Below are 16632 nucleotides of genomic sequence, written 5' to 3' on the forward strand. Positions count from 1 at the left end.
CAAACCTGATAAACAGCCAAAAAACGCTCTGCTGGGTCCAAGAACCCAAAACCCAGCGGCAAACTCATTCGCGACCACGCCGCTCGCATTGGCCAAAACAAGCGAACAAAGGCCGGAATCATTTCCGGAAACAAAAGCGCCAGGCCGAACAAGCACTCCTAACGCGCTTAGCTTTAGCGGATAAAACTCTGCTAATACAACTTGATTCTTCTACCAAATCATATGCTTTACGTGTTTTTGGAAATCGTCCAGTATTTACCTTTAAGTTTTAGGACTACTAATTTTGCATTCCATGATCTTACAATTGGGATGAGCCTCCCTCACGGCCTTACCCAACTTCTTGGTTTAAACTTAAAATTTTGTCCCACACCTATTTTACGTGAATATTCGACTTCAATTGATCAGCTTATTCGAGTTCTAAAAAATAACACAATATTTACCTCGAACCGGTCATTTAATAAACAAATATATGTACCAAATCCAACCTGGAAACCTCCAGAAATCGCTGATAAAGTCTTTTCACAATTTTTGGTCAATAACAAAAAAGAAATTGGTCGATACTATAAACGCTTTTCGCTTTCGATGTATAAGTAACTTGGATATTTATCAAAGACAATTGTTTTTCTTCGCTTCATAATAATTATACCTATGAATTTATGGCCACCGATACGGACCTTGGGTCAGCTATTATGGGAACTTAACAGTATATAAGCTGGTGTGTTGCACATCTTAAATCAGATAATGTATACGCTAATACAACGACTTTACCAATTAATGGCATTCGCAGGCTAATTTATAATTAGCACTCTAAAACGTTAAAGTTAAATCCAGAATTAAGTAAAGATCCCAAAGTAGTTATTCATAACCTAGATAAAACCTTATTTGACCGGTTTTACGGTATGCCTAAAATACATAAAATTCCGATAGGGATTCGCCCAATAGTCTCTTCAGTGAACTCACCCTTTCACGGAGTATCTGCCACTGTTGACTTTTTTGATTTAATTATAACTCTTGAAGGCTCTAGAATATATACACAAACACGCCTACCAGTGCTCATCCACCTGATACGTTTACCGGATTAATTACAGGTTTAATTTTAGCCTATTTCTCACAAAACCCTAAGCGTTCCGACTTTGGAGCCATCATACGTTTGCTGCATGTGAGACTCCGCACACGTGGCTTTTCGGCATTACTTTCAAAGAAAAAAAGTAGCAATTCGTTGCTTCAATGCCGTGCTAAAACTAACGTTTTAAACAATTCAGAACGCATTTTGCCTTTTCAAATAACTTCTAATTTAAATCCACGTTCCTTAATGTTGAAACAAATGCTTAACTATCGTCAGCTTAAAATGCTTGTTACTAAAAAGCGCCTTGGTCGTTTACTTATATGCTATAAGCGTCCACCTATTCTTAATAATATCTTAGTTAGAGCTAAAATACCTGTTAATTTTAAGCCCAATGCTAAAGAGTAATGTTAAAGCAATCTTAGTTAAAACTGTGTTAAATTTAATGTTTAATGCTTTTATTAAATAATTAAGTAATTATTTATTATAATATTAATTATTCACTATCTCGGATCGTGTGGTTTCACTCTGTGCAGCTAGATGCGGAATGGCTATTTATCAGATTGATTTCCCAATGATTAATTTTCCAGGTCTACAGTCCGACAATTATATTGTACAGACCACACTGCCGTAAAACCTACCGATCCCAATCCAAGTCCACGCTTACCCTACTATGAGAGTAAGCTCCCGGGCAAAAGAAAAGTGACCATTCTAATTATTGGGTTTGTCCACTGGTGTGTACGCAGCTTGCTTGGAAGGTTTAGTGTATAAGCTAGGCCCTTTTTGGTCATGTCCGTAAATGGTCCAATAAAGCGCGGGCGCAATTTGGTCTTGAAGACCGCGGAAACCAAGTTGATAGGTAGGATTTTAGCGTTTAGTAAAATTCGGTCTTCGACCATATAGGAATTAACACAGCTTCTGCCATTGGCACCTGTTCTTTTTGTGTCTTGGCTATCAGTCATCGTGTCACGTACATCTATTAAGACACTTAATTGCGTCGCGAGAAACTCGCTAACTTTCTTCCGAATGGCAACACGGCTGATATCAGCAAGCCTATCGGCTAATTCTCCTCCACCAAGCCCTGAGCCACGCAGTGGTAACGTTAACGGAACGCATGAATGGGAGAGTTCGTTGACATAGATTGGAGTGTAGCCTGTAGAGGCATGGACAGCGTAATTTAACGCAAATTTTACCACTGGAAGCATTTAGCTCTTCAGCGCTTTGGTTACACACTGCGTAAAACGTCTTCGATGACGCGATTGACACGTTCAGTCTGACCATCGGTCTGCGGATGGTCGGCGGTGGACATGTCCAATCTGGTGCCAAGCACTCGGAAAACCGATTTCCAAAAAAATTCCGTGAAACGGGGGTCCCGATCAAAGACAATTGCCACTGGCAAACCGTGTTGTCGAAACACGCGAATATGAACGGCCTTTTTGTACCTTCGCCATCAATGGTATTCGGCAAGCCGGTAGGTGGGCCATTTTGCTCAATCGGTCAACAAAGACCACTGTGCCGGAATTACCGGCTGAATTTTTTGCTAGATCGAAAACAAAATCCAAACTAATGGACTTCCAGCAACGTATGGGTACGGAACGGCTCGCCAGTGGCGCAGCAGCATGCGCCGAGGGTTTAACCCGTTGGCAAGTTTCGCATGTGTAAATGTGTGTGCTGACTCATTTCTAAAACCTGGATCACCCATAAATCTGGCTTACAGAGCCGTGGGCGTTAACTCCGCCGAGATGACCGCCAAGGACAGTATCATGATCCTCAGTGAAAATTCGATGCTTCAAATCCTCATCATGAGGAATCACTGAACCTGGTAGCCGTTGCACTCCAAACGTCGCTGCACTTAAATAAACAACGATGCGCGGAGTATCCGCAGCATCCGTGCAATAAAGCAACGTGTCTTATCGAAAGAAAATTAATGTAACTTAGCACGCAAACGCGCCGACAACTTAAAGCGCCACTAGTGCTCTTTAGAGCTCGTAGCAGAGCTACACACAATTCACTCTGGGCGTGAGTCGAACGAATTCAATAACGAACGACATTTTATTCGTTAAATGAGAGAGCTCATAATCCGGCCTTCTTGATAACGCATAAGCCAAGGCATTCTCCTTGCTAAGCTTATACTTCAACTCGAACTTGTATTCAGCGAAAAAGGATAGCCATCGTGCCATTCTCTGTGAGAGATGAAGCGACAAGAACGCGGAGCGTAATGACGTGTGATCTAAACGGCTTAGAGCCGAGCAGATGGACTCTGAATTTGACTAGCGCATACTTCATAGCAAGTAACTCTTTGTTATAAACTGGGTAGCTCGTTTCCGCAGTTGTCAAGACTCGAACGCAATAGCAGGTTCACAGCCATCAACATCTGTTTGTAACAGAACACTGCCGATGGCAAAATCCGATGCGTCACAGATGACACTGAAAGGCCAATTTGGATTTGGTAGTGCCAGGATCGTAGCATGGGTAAGACTAATCTAAACTGCGTGAAAGCATTATGCTCTGCTCTAGTTCCGCACCAATCTTTATCCTTTAAAGAAAATTAGATAATGGCCTAGCCATATCAGCATATTTTTTTCTGTATTTGTGTAGTTTATTGGCGAGACCCAACCACTTACACAAATCCTTTTGAGTTTTAAAGGCCAATCAACTATAGCTTTTACCTTAGCAGGGTCAGCTCTAAGGCCTCGGTTCCCAATGAAGCACCATAAGAAGGGATTTCTTCTGCGCCAAAATGCATTCAGAAGCATTGGCATGCAATTTATTTGTGCGCGTACACTCGAGCACTGCTCGCAAATGGTCGAAATGGTTTTCCATATCCGACCGACTCTGCTCCGCACGACTATGGACAAAAATGTCATCGAGAAAATCTGTGCATAACCTCGATGAGGGCGGAAAAGTTGCGTCACTAGACGATTAAATGTTGCCGGGGCGTTGGAAAGCCCTTGTGGCATAACTAACCACTACCATAACATACCGCTTGGGGTGTTAACCGCTGTAAGCGGTAATCGCTAGCTCGCATGAGCAGTTAGTAGTAACCATCAACTTAGTCCTGTGCACTTCTCATTGTGCATCCCACCATAATGTTTTGAAGAACATCCTTTCTAGGCACGGGGGTCTGTGCTGATATAGTGGCAGCATTTAATTTACTATAAGCATGTACAGTGCGCCACTTATCATTGTGGCTTTTTTGACAAAAAATGTCGGTGTCGAATGGGGAGATTTGCTCTCTCGTACCATCCCAGCCTCGTGCTTAGCACGGAAGAAATCGTCAATGACGTCACACTGTTCCCTTGGTAATGGCCACTGTCGTGTGACACAGTATTTGGTTCCTGGAATTAAGTCAATTTCATGACGGACACCTTTATCCCGAGGTATAACAGATGGTGGATTGGTACAAATACCACATCATGGAATTCCTTAAACAAGGAATAAAATGGATCTGTAGGATCTTTAAGGTCGATGACCCATTCCGCGCACTAAGTGCAGCTTTTGTATAGTCCAGGACAGATTGTCTAGAAGTGGCGATGAGTTTAACTCAATTGTTGGTCGAATGACCACCATCTCAGATAAGTCACCAGCCTTTAAAGGCTCGGCCGCACTCATCAATCGACGTTTCGTCTAGTTTTTAAAGAGCATGTAACGAAGGGATTGCCACAAGGCTAATTTCCCCCTCAATGCCACCGGTTACACCATTTACAAGCGTGTGTAATTGCTCGCTCGTATCACTTTGTGAGGGTAAAAACGCTTCGTGTTCCTCCTGTCTTGGACTGGAGATAATACGCCTCTTAGAGGCTGGGACATTCACGTCCCCAAATTTTTCAGCCTGTATTGGTTCTATATGTCTAATTTGACTATCGACAAGAAGTAAGGTAACTCAACTTCCTTATCCAGCGAACGTTTTCGTGTCGCTTCATGTGCATTAGAAGGTTTTGACCCAAAATGCCCTGGCGAACCAACAATTGTGTCACTATGGACACTCAGTATGGTGCCACCTCGGCCGACCACACTCGGCGGACTTAGACGTGCCACACCGCGTATCTCACGGATATTACACCCTAAATGACTCGGCTGAGACCTACAATGCTTTAAGTATTCAGTGAATCGTTTTTTTCAACGAGTGTCACTCGACGGAGTACGTGCAGTTCCGCCCCCTTTTTCTGAGTCGGGCTCAGAATTAATGTTTTCAATATTGGAGTTTATTAATTCAGACATTTCAGTGTGTAAAACACTGACAGATTTAGTCAGTAATTCGCGCCAATAGTGCTTTTGTTGCCTAGCAAAGGTGGGTTCATGACTCGCCAAAACTTTGCTAGGAACATTGCGCGTGGAGCCTAAGGTCTTAGACCTCCAATCGATCCATGGCTCATTGTGTTCAAGCCAGGCCATACCAAGGATGAGATCATATCTCGAATCCAAATAAACGACGAGACAGCGCTCTACACTGTCAAAGTCCAGAAACTTTATTCCTAAGTTTTCAGATTTTCTTGGATGTTGCTTGTCAAGCAAGCATCCTTGTATCCTACCACGCAACTTATTAGAGTTGTCGTATTTCGACGCTGCCTGTGCTTGTGCACAGTCGTTGGTAAATATGTCCACGTCACGTTCATCGCTGCTGTGCTTGTGCACTGTTGCGGAATCTAACACCGGGTATTCACACTGAGGTCTTGTTGAGTCATCCTAACGACTGACCCACAAGTGAGACAATCGCACTCACTCGGTTGGACTTATCACCTGGGCAGTTACACACACTGGTGTGAGTGAGAAGCAACTTTCGTCAAAGTGCCTGCAAATTCTTTTGACGTTGCTGGATCAGTAGGGTGCTCCTGACCTACTGAATTGGCCATTTTTACGATCCGCCTCAATGTTACGATTATGCAACAACGTCGGATCCGGTACTTCGTGATTCCTAGCAAAAGGTCGTTTTTTTCGATCAGTATTTTTAGGCACTAGTCGTGAGGCACTACACTCATACGCGTAGTGGCCCGTGTCTTGAAAATGACTACATATTTTAACCGTTTGTAACTTGAAGGGTGAGGTTTCTCGCTCTCTACATACGAGAGATCAATGGGTTCTGGAACTGCGCTTTTTGTCGCCTCGGTGGACAGTATGCATCCGAGTGGACGAAAGCCTGTTTCAGGCTGTCCTCCTGTTCCGCTTTAGCGATCGATTAGTCGAGCGACTATTATTCTAGCCGGAATAGGTGAATCTTAACTGATTCGTCTACAACACCTTGAACACAAATATTTGTGTGTGTATTTTCATAAATTGGATGACTAACGATACAACTGACCAGGTATCGTGTGTGTCAAGCATAAACGTGAATATCACGCTTGCCCGCTTCAAGTTTAGGAGCTCGGCTGGAGCCCTGAATTCGGCTCGTGACGGCTCAAATGTTTGTCTGAACCGGGTCTTACAGACCTCATAGGACCCAAAGACTAATGGATCGTGAAGCTTGAGCCCCAAGGCCCAAGGTTTGGCACTTCCGTCTAAGTTGGACATGTCAAATTTAATTTCGTCGCATCATGATACGACGAGCTTCTATGGCGTCGTTTAACTCGACGAGCAATCTCAAATGGGAGTCGCATTTGACTGCCTTAACCTTAGAGATTTCGAGTTTTAAGCTTCGGGTCGACGCGGAAGCGTCGGCCCATTAGCAGCATTTACATGCTGCTGTCTCAATAGTTCCGACTGTTGAGCACCCTGTTCCTCAACACCTCCGCGTGTTGAGAGCCTTGATGATGAAGCAAAGCTACTTTCTAACGGGTCTCGTCGAGTTCGAATTGTAAGAACTCTGCTATGGCCGCATGCGGTTCAGCTCTTCCCAGAGTGTACAGCATGGCGCCAACGGCTGGCCCGCTTACGACCGAGCTCATTAGTTCGATCGCTCCCCAATAGAGGGCTCTCAAATGGGTAAACCCTTTACGCGTGGCGTGATTACCTTGTTAAGAAGCTAAAAAGCATCCTCCTTCTTCATCCAACATGTCCATGTTGGATGGAACGTGCTTAAGTCGCTGAGCGGACTACGAAGTGCTACCAGATGTAACGGGACAACTTTCTCTAGTACTAATAAGAACTAGCTGATCTTACACTGCTCACAATGAAGGATAGGTGCCTCGATAATTCACGTACACATGGTTACAAAGGAAGGTTTCTAAGTAGCTAAGGGTCTTTAGCTACCCAAAGGTAATCCAAAGGATATAATTAAAGAAAAGTAAAACAGCATTAATATATTTAGTTTCCTACGTAACATCTTATATCTACTACTGAGCTTATTATATTGATATCTAACTAATTACGGCGCTCCTTGCGCACCGCACAATCGTGTCTTTATCGATTGGCGGGGTTATTTAGACCTTTAATCAATTAATCAATAGAGCTAATGTCTTATTGCATCAATAATCATAATTTTGAAGTATTGGAACCATATAAGTCAAAATTAATAAAGATAATAATTTTTCTTTGTACTCTTTATTTTTTTTTGTCATAGGAAACAATATTTATTATTCGTCTTATAAGAAAATATTTATGATTTCTCTTATAGGAATTAATACTTATGTAACAAGACACCCCGTTACAGGGACCGTTATCAGTAGTGCGTCAATATTACCAAATGTGTAATATTGACGCACTAATTGGCTTTTAAGTCAAAATAAAAAAATAAAAAAATGTGATTCTTCATTTATTTCTTCTCATAGGAATCATCAATATTTACTAAACGAGATTCCCCATAACATCAACCCCCTTGAACAGAGTCACTTTAGTGACTGATGTAGAGTGACAGAGTACTATTACTTCTCTCTGAAAATTAGCCCTTGTCGGTTTTATTTTTAATTCCAAGTGTTAATTGCGCAACCGTGCACGTAGCCTGTGAAGCCACAAAGCTGGCATCTACACGGCTCAGTGCAGCTGATAGCGAAGCAAATTTTTCAGTAGACGCTAATTCGATGACTGTCGGGATTCCGTCACCGTCTACTCCAAATGAAGGTAACAGGTCCATGTCACCTGCTACTCCCACTGTAGGTGACTAGCACGAGTCGGCGTTATCGCCCGACTCAGTGGCTACTGTGGAGGTCTTCGATTCACCCAAGGTCAAGTCCGTTAACCTACGGGTTCTAACGTGACAACCAAAGAGGTGAATGCGAAATTGTTTAACTCCTCGTCAGACCTTTTTGGTGCGGAGTCATCTCGTAACGCTTCATGGACGATGATAGCTATGGTGATGTCAGAGTGTATCACCAGGAACGAAGTGATTTTAAGGATCACTACAATAGTTTTAGCGCTAACATTAATCTGAACAACGGGAGAGGGACCGCAATGCTTTGCGGTTCGCTCCCGAATAGAGCTCTGCTTGCTCTCAAAGGGCAAACTAACTCGTTGGTCTGGTATGACCAACAATCGACACCATATTCTGTTATCCGACTCATCCAGGCTTTATAAGTCTAAGAAAGACGAAAAAGAATTCTTCATCGATGCCTATATCCGGCATCGATGGTACACATGTAAGCGAGCAGGGGGAGGACTCATGTCCATGCTGTTTAATGGTGCAGGTCATGCCCCTCAGGAGTCATACTCCCTTAAGACCCTTATTCGAGGACACTAATCTCTTGTAAGATGTGCGAACGGATTGAGAACTGTCAATCCTTTTACAAGCGCGGGAAGCGCTCGTTCTCCGATTGACCCTCCGTCGAGGAGGATGGGTGTCGAACGAGACCCGGTACGTCCATCATAATTTGGGAGCGGAACTTCTAACTATCCTGCACGGGTGGATACCCTCGTCATCAAACAAGATAACTCGTTAAAACCCCTTTCACCTTGCGGTGGTTCAACAGCGTTCAACTAAAAAACGCTTTTCACCATTCGGATTCGTCAAAGGATGTGGATGGGGACGAAAAATCGGGTTTGGCTTATGCGCTAGCCGAGTCATCACCGTGACTTGGGTCACGTGCACCGTTATTTACGGGGGGCCGTCGATCCCGTCTTCGCAGTTAGGGACAACGGTCGACGTTTGTTTTGTGAATAGTTGCAAAGCCGTGCACTAGCTGCGGTTGATCCAATGGCAAGAAACAGGCACATCAGTACCTTCGAAAAAAGCTGATGACAGCTCGTGAAAGTAGTTCATCCTTGAAGGATGTAGTTGATTTACGTTTCGTTAGCATTAGACTCTATCCCGAGACTTACATGCTTTGTCTCGGTACTATCAGGTTTGGCTCCCACCCTTCAGGCTCTGACGGATGATTTAGACCGTGCCGGTTTAATTTGGAACCGGAAGAAGCCTCGTACTGATAGTAAGAGTGGAGACGCCCAACATAAAACGTAGGATGTGCACGCATTCTCCAAGGCAGCTTGATCGTGTATGGCGGTGCAGTACACGGAACGGGTCGATATTCCTGGGTAGTGTTTTATCACTGCCTACATTCGTCACTTTATGTTTTGGTAGGTTTACCGACGACAGTGGAGCTAGATCGCTAACATTTATAAAAGGTTGTTTGCTTTTTCATTTTTGTCAGAATTCGGTTTCTTTGCGGTCCACCGCATCAGTGATAGAATCCTGTGCGAAACGGACCACTGCTTCTCTACCCAGCAGGAACTCTCCTGTTAATCTTTATTATTTTCAGTGCGCCCGGTGCGAATTGCGGTGGTATAATTTTCTTTTTTTTGTGAGAGCATCATTGTTGTAACAAAAGTTATTGTAATCGATGCTGAGTATTTTAACATTGTTAACAAAGTCAGCTGTAGCCTTACCGCTATAACTGAGTTTGTCTGCTTCAATTTCTGATTAAATTAACATTGGTATCCTTCGTATTGACCTAAGTGCCAATACGTGATTAGCAAGAGCTAAAATGTCCTTTGCTCGAGCGAGTCCTTCCAACCCTTGAATAAAGTCAACCTTAAACAATGGGGATATGCGTAAGCCATTCAAAAAAATGTGTATGCTTTGTAGAAGGATGCATTGAAATGTTATGGCAAATTTTATCATCGGCAAGAACTCGTTCTAACTCGTAAATAGAGTAATCGTATCCGCGAAGCATCTCTTTGAGGCTACTATTTGCTCATTCTGATTGACTATCTGTTTCAAGATTGCGAAAACTCGGCCGAGAATCAGGCGTCTCGATCTGAGAGCCAGTTAACGGGGTAACCCATGTAGTCGAAATATTGTGCCATCAAAGACATGAGAACAGCCTTTGGTTGTAACCGACTCCGGGCTTGCAGCAAGATATACCATCTTGCTGAAATGGTAAATAAAAACAAGAATACCACTATTTATGTGATCGTCTTCGGGAATTCCGAAGACGAGTCCATTGATACGGACTGCCAACACTCTGCCGGAACAGGCAGAGGTTGAAATGGAGCACGAGATGAAGCATTAGGCTTCTCACGATCAGAAACTTCGGACGCAGGTATGTACTTGCAGAAGAATTCATGCGGCGTGGTCAGTAGAAGTCGCGGCTTATCGTGTGAGATAAGACTTCTCACGTCCCCGATGTCCACTTATTGGTGCATCGTGAGGGTCATACTTGATGAGTAAACGCAAATTTTCATGGGTAGGGATGAGGACACGAGGTGAACGCCAGCAATGACTGTGTAGTACAGTAGACCATTGCGTGCTGTGTTTCGATCCGTTGCGGATCGATCAATTTTGGTAATCCTCTCGATGGATTGTGGTGATGGATCTCTAAGATAATTCATGAAACCTTTGAGAGCCTTATCGTTTTGATAGGCTCTTCTTACGTCGTCAATAATGTTGACAATAAAACTTATTGTTGCAACAGTGGGCTCATCCTCACTGTTGTTCTGTCCAGCCGGCTACAAATCGGGACACTCGATCCGTTGTTTAACAAGACGTTTGACGCCTCAATCTCCTCTTTGGAACTTATTTTTGAAGGTTTCTGGGAACCTTTAACCACGGATTCCCTCATGTTTTTTTGGGATTATCCTCCTTAACTGCCTCCAGCTGTGGTTGCAATCAACGGCAAGATCCTCTACGATCGACTCTCCAGACGATTTCGAATTTTGCATTGTCTTGCAACAGACATTCAAAACTTTCTTTGATGTTGCTTTTAAGCAAGCATCGTTGTTTCAATCCACCCGACTTTATCGAGTGGTTGACCTAGGACGCTACAGCATCTCAACAGTCCTGTTGAGATGCTCTCTGCCCGGCCGCATCAGCCGAGGCCCATTCGGATGGACCCGCCCAGGTTCGATGGAACTGCGGCACACACGATTGTCCACTGGCTTTTAGCCAGCAACGAAGGCAATGACGTGCTTTCATTGTCGCAAAATCGGTCATCGTGCGGCGAGTGCCGCGCGCCCCCTCATGGTTTCGCAATTGCTGAAGCTGGTGACCACTCGGCCACTGAGATCGGTATAATTAGGACTGATGAGACGTGCTATCGGTGCTTACAATGCGGCGATCTCGTAAATCAAACCATTATCGAGTCTGAGTGCACAGCCGCCGGAATTAAGCTTACCGTGTGATGGGTCATCGCATCACACTGAGGTATTATGCAGTCGTACACAGCCGCCGGAATTTAGCTTACCGTGTGATGGGTCATCGCATCACACTGAGGTCTTATGCAGTCGTACTAACGACCGAACCACAAGTGAGGCCATCGCACTCACTCTAGGGATGTCCACACGCTTGTGGACTCTCAGAAACGTTCATCATGTGTCCAATAAGAGGGATCGAATCAAAAAAATTCTACAAGAACATAACAAAGGAGATTAAAGCTGTTATCCTTCAATAGTTGTACCCAATATTTATAGAATTACCGTTACTTGCATAGGCTTCTCGCAGTAGCACACCATTTTCGGTGTCTTGCGTAGAGTTACCAGCTGTGCGTGTACGTCAGTCTATCCATTGTTGGTGTTTTGCAAAATATGGCATGCCTAAGGTGAAAACTACACGAACTCTAAAACCTAGGTTATTTAACTTCTCGCCAGCGGAAAAAAACACTAATGCTAAAGACGAGTTTGTTTTAGAGCCGGATATTTTGTGAAGCACCCGAATACACGAGAAGGGTTGCAGGGTTGTAATCAAGCACTACAGACTAGCGCAACTTGTAACCGAGCTTTCGTAAAGTCAGGGCTATGCTACCCATTCGTCTTATGACGTTGAGATACGAAGTAGTTTCAGAAAGCTCCAACTGGGCTCGTGCATTTTCCGAACCGTCCGTGGTCGGTAATGAACTCGCGCGTCGTGCACACTGATTTTCCCCATCGCCCTTCGGGTAGAATCGGGTATACATCGGCTCGCGGATGACGTCAGTCCTAGCCGTCATCCTTTCAATGCGAATGTTCCTGGGTGCATTGCATATAAGATCGGGTCACTATGCGAACTTTCCTCAAGTGGCAGGCCATTTACTTCTCACGAATTAATTGATCTCCCGTTAAGTGTACTTAATGGGTGTGTGTATAATAACAGGCAGTTGGCCTGTTACATCTTCAATCTCCTTTTTATCGTTCTTCTTGTAGTATCCGTACAGAAGGTGGTTAATTGTCATATGGTGTCCCCTAAGACATATCTTCAAAATGAAAATATACTTCACACAACAGTAGCTTAAACTCGACTGAAGAGAGGTTCATCTAATTCCTGCTTGGCGTTTAGCCTCCTAAGCCTTGGCAAGGTCAAAAATCGCCACTAGGTGGTCTTAATCATTATAAGTATATATAGTACATAAAGCCTAGCATTGATACCTTTAAAGCGCTTCGATTGGGTCTTAGGCGGTCACTTTTCAAACTTAGCAGCCACACGCTCCTGAACGCGATGGAAAGACTTATGAAGCCCAACGAAAGCATTGGATAAAATTTAACTGCGTCTGCCAATTGAACTAATATGCTTTGCCGTGTCGGCCATGACTTACAATGTAACGGGGTGTATCGTTATATGAAATTAACACTTAAAGGATGTTAATAAATATATTGCCTTATATATAGATAATATTTTGGGAATATTACTTTGCATAAAACATTCGAAAAGCTCTTTCATTGGTCGATATAGGCCTTTATATCTACTTGCTCCGCGGTCCCGTCAGCATTGGACACGCAGAGAGAGACAGATAAAGCTTTATTACATGTTTGCATTAGTATATATTTAGGTTAGTATTAAATAGATAGAAAAAAGAACTTTATTATATTAAATACATTTTACTTTTAACCCTCGTCAAAGCAAGTGTTTTAAATAGAGTCTTCCTCATCACGTACTAGTATACGTGAAGTGACGTGTGGCACCACTTGCACGGATACAGTGCAAAGTGGACTTTTACTGAAGCAGTACGAGTCGGCAGTGCCCCGTTAAATCTGGTAGCACTTTGTAGTCCGTCCAAGGACCACCGTTCTATCATCTAACATGGACATGTTAGATAATAATGGAAATACGCATCACGTTTCGCGTGATAGCTACTCCTTTCTAAGTAACATAGAAAGAAGCGCGGTCGAACGAATGAGTTCGAACGTAGGTAATGATGCCATCCTGGCCATGCTGTCCGGTTTGGACGGAGATGCCCTCCATTCAGCCATCACCAAGCTCATACATTATGAAATTGACGAAGCGAAGGAGAAAGTAGCCTTGCTTAATCAGCAAGGCTCTCAACAGGCAGAATTGTTGAAATTACAACAGGTATAGTCCCCTGTACCTGGGATGACGCACACGCGTCGTCCGGAAACCTTAAAGATAGACATCTCTAATTATAGAGAAGTCGAGGAAGATTCTCTGTTAAGATGATTCGTCGAGTTGGACGATTCCATAAAGGCTCGTCACATGGTCGACGAGCAAATGCAAATCGCATTTGCTCAATAATTTTGCAGGTCGTGCAAAACCTTGGGCACTAGGCCTCAAGTTACGCGACCCATATGTCTTTGGGTCGTCAGAGGCTTTAAAAGTCCGGCTCAAACAGACGTTTGAACCGCCTAGGGCTGAGTACAAAGCTCGATCAGATCTTCTGAAATCAAGCAAGGCAATGTGATGTTCACGCTTATGCCCAGCATGTACGACTCTTAGCGAGTCGTATCACGATAATCCAGTTCATGAACACACATTGACTACGGTGTTCAAGCAAGATCTTACGGATGGTCCCGTGAAGACCCATCTGTTCCGCTTGGAACTGGATACGCTGGAAGAAGCAATATCCGTTGCGGAACAGGATGACTTTAGTTTGATACAGGCTCAAGCTTGTTCGTCATCGTATCGTCATCCCAGACGACAAGAGCTTGGAGATCCAGAACCTTTAATTCTCGCTTTCGAACAATAAGCGAGTAATCGCTGTCAAAGTCAGGTCACTACACTCATGAGCGTAGTGCCCCACGCCCAGTACCGAGGGGTACTGATCGTGCTTATGGACAGAATGCAAAAAAGGGCAACGGTCGCGGGTCCGATATTGTTGCGAAGTCGCAACAGCGAGGCGGATCGCCAAAAAAAAGGTCGGGGTCAGTAGGGACACAACGCCCTACTGATCCAGCAACCTCAAGAGAATTTAAGAATCTCCTAACGAAAGTTGCTCCAGTCACACAATCATTATGTATCTCTGAACTTGGCGATATATATCCCTTACCACCTTCAAGTTATAGGTGACAAATGATCTCTAACTTAGAGCCCTAGTGAACTGTGGAGCGTCGAATAATTTTATTCGTCGCCAGTCGCTGGAGAGTCGTAGGCTCAAATATGTTGAGCGCGACATCCCTCCAACGAGAATGACGGTACGTCTAGCGACAGGCGCGTCGATAACAGTAATGAAACGCGTAGTGAAATTTCACTACACGCTAAACGATTTACAGTACGATGATGATTCCACGTACTGGATGACAAATTTGATGTCATCCTACGTTTACCTTGGCTCGGAAAATATGAGCCAAAATCAGCTGGCTGCATTGATCCGTTAAGATGCCTGCCACTTGTTCATCAGATGGCCATCTGATGAACGTCTTGGAGCGTCCACAAGCGTGTGGGTGTACTACGAGTGAGTGCGATGGCCTCACTTGTGGTACGGTCGTTAGTACGACTGCACAAGATCACAGTGTGATGACTAGTCACACTGCGGAGTCAGCTACTGGCGGCTGTGCGAATGCACAGGCAGCGCCAAAGGTCCACCACTCGGCTTGTTCGAGTGGATTGAGACATGAAGGTACGCCTAGCAGGCGACATTCAAGGAAGAAATCGGTTATCCAAAATGGACAACACGATGATCTAGGTCGAGTAGAGAGTCGACCGTAGAGGACCCATCTTTGATAGCGCAATCACAGTCGGAAGACTCTAAGGGAACAAGTCCCTACGTACGTGCAAAAATCTTCTCAAATAGTTAATGCTGAAGGGACTAGACTTCAGCATCCCGAGGGATTAATATCTCGGCAGCCTGTGGAAAAGGGGTCTCAGCACGGACCGAGATATTAAATGTATTGGTCAATGACAGATCAAGAGTAGGCGCTTAAACTCTTGAAATGTATGCGCCTCCGAAGTTAACTTCAGAGATAACTCAATTGCCAACCCTAGAACCTAAACGGTTCTTGAGAGAAGTTCATAGTGGCAGAATCAAGCAGATCTGCGTACTCGTCACAGAGGACGAATACGTCACCCATATTCGGTCAGCGGTAATTTTTGCAGAGAAAGAACGGGTTCTCAGCAGCTCATCGATGGACGAAAGTATCCTCTATGTGAAGACTCGGATTGAGAGATATACTACTCAACCCTGGGAGTTACTTAAGACAAATCCTTTATACAAGAATTTAATTGAATTCAGGGATGCGTTCCCTGAAACAGCTTCATGCGAGTTGCCTAAGGGTATTGGCACTCGACATGAGATCGAGCTAAAACCGGTCTTGAAGTACTATGTGGCCACTGCCTCGTGGACAAGTACTTGCGATCGATAAATTATTCATCGATTGATGAAAAGCAGGCCATGTAAGGCATTTAACCTCCCTACATAGCTTTCCGACCTTCTGTGTGCGAAAGACCACAGGAGGTTGGCGGATAGTGCACGCATTCAATAAACTGAATGCTGCAACGAAACCGGCTCAAACGCCGATACCTGATAAAGACGTAATCATAGATGGTATACTATCTTTTCGTCTATGGATCTGATAGATGGATTTATCAGATCCTTATGCGTGAACGGGACACCCCGTACACAGCAGTGAGCACTACCAGTGGAATGCTCTGGGAATGGCTAGTAATTCCACAGGGGCTTCGTAACGCCCCTGCAACATTCAACATATACGTAACTAATCTGTAGAGACCGGTGCGAGAATTTACACCGAGTTATTTTCACGATGTATTCGTCCATAGCCGGGCTCTGGACGGAATGACGGACGTAGAAGCTCATAAAACTCACGTTCGTCAGGTTCTTACCATTATGCGAAAGCAAAAGCTGTAGGCAAATCTCAAGAAGTGAATATTCGCTACAAGCAAAATACCACTTCTTGGATGCATCGTCGGTAAACACGGCGTGTGCCCTGATTCTGAAAGGTCAAGGCAATTACCGACTGGCCACTTCCGGTCGATATCAAGGGGCTAGAAAGTTCCTTGGGCTAGCGGCGTACCTGCACAAGTACTCACGCAAATATGCCGAGAT

The sequence above is a fragment of the Bremia lactucae genome, linkage group LG14, assembly GCF_004359215.1.
Source record: "Bremia lactucae strain SF5 linkage group LG14, whole genome shotgun sequence".
Lineage (NCBI taxonomy): Eukaryota > Oomycota > Peronosporomycetes > Peronosporales > Peronosporaceae > Bremia > Bremia lactucae.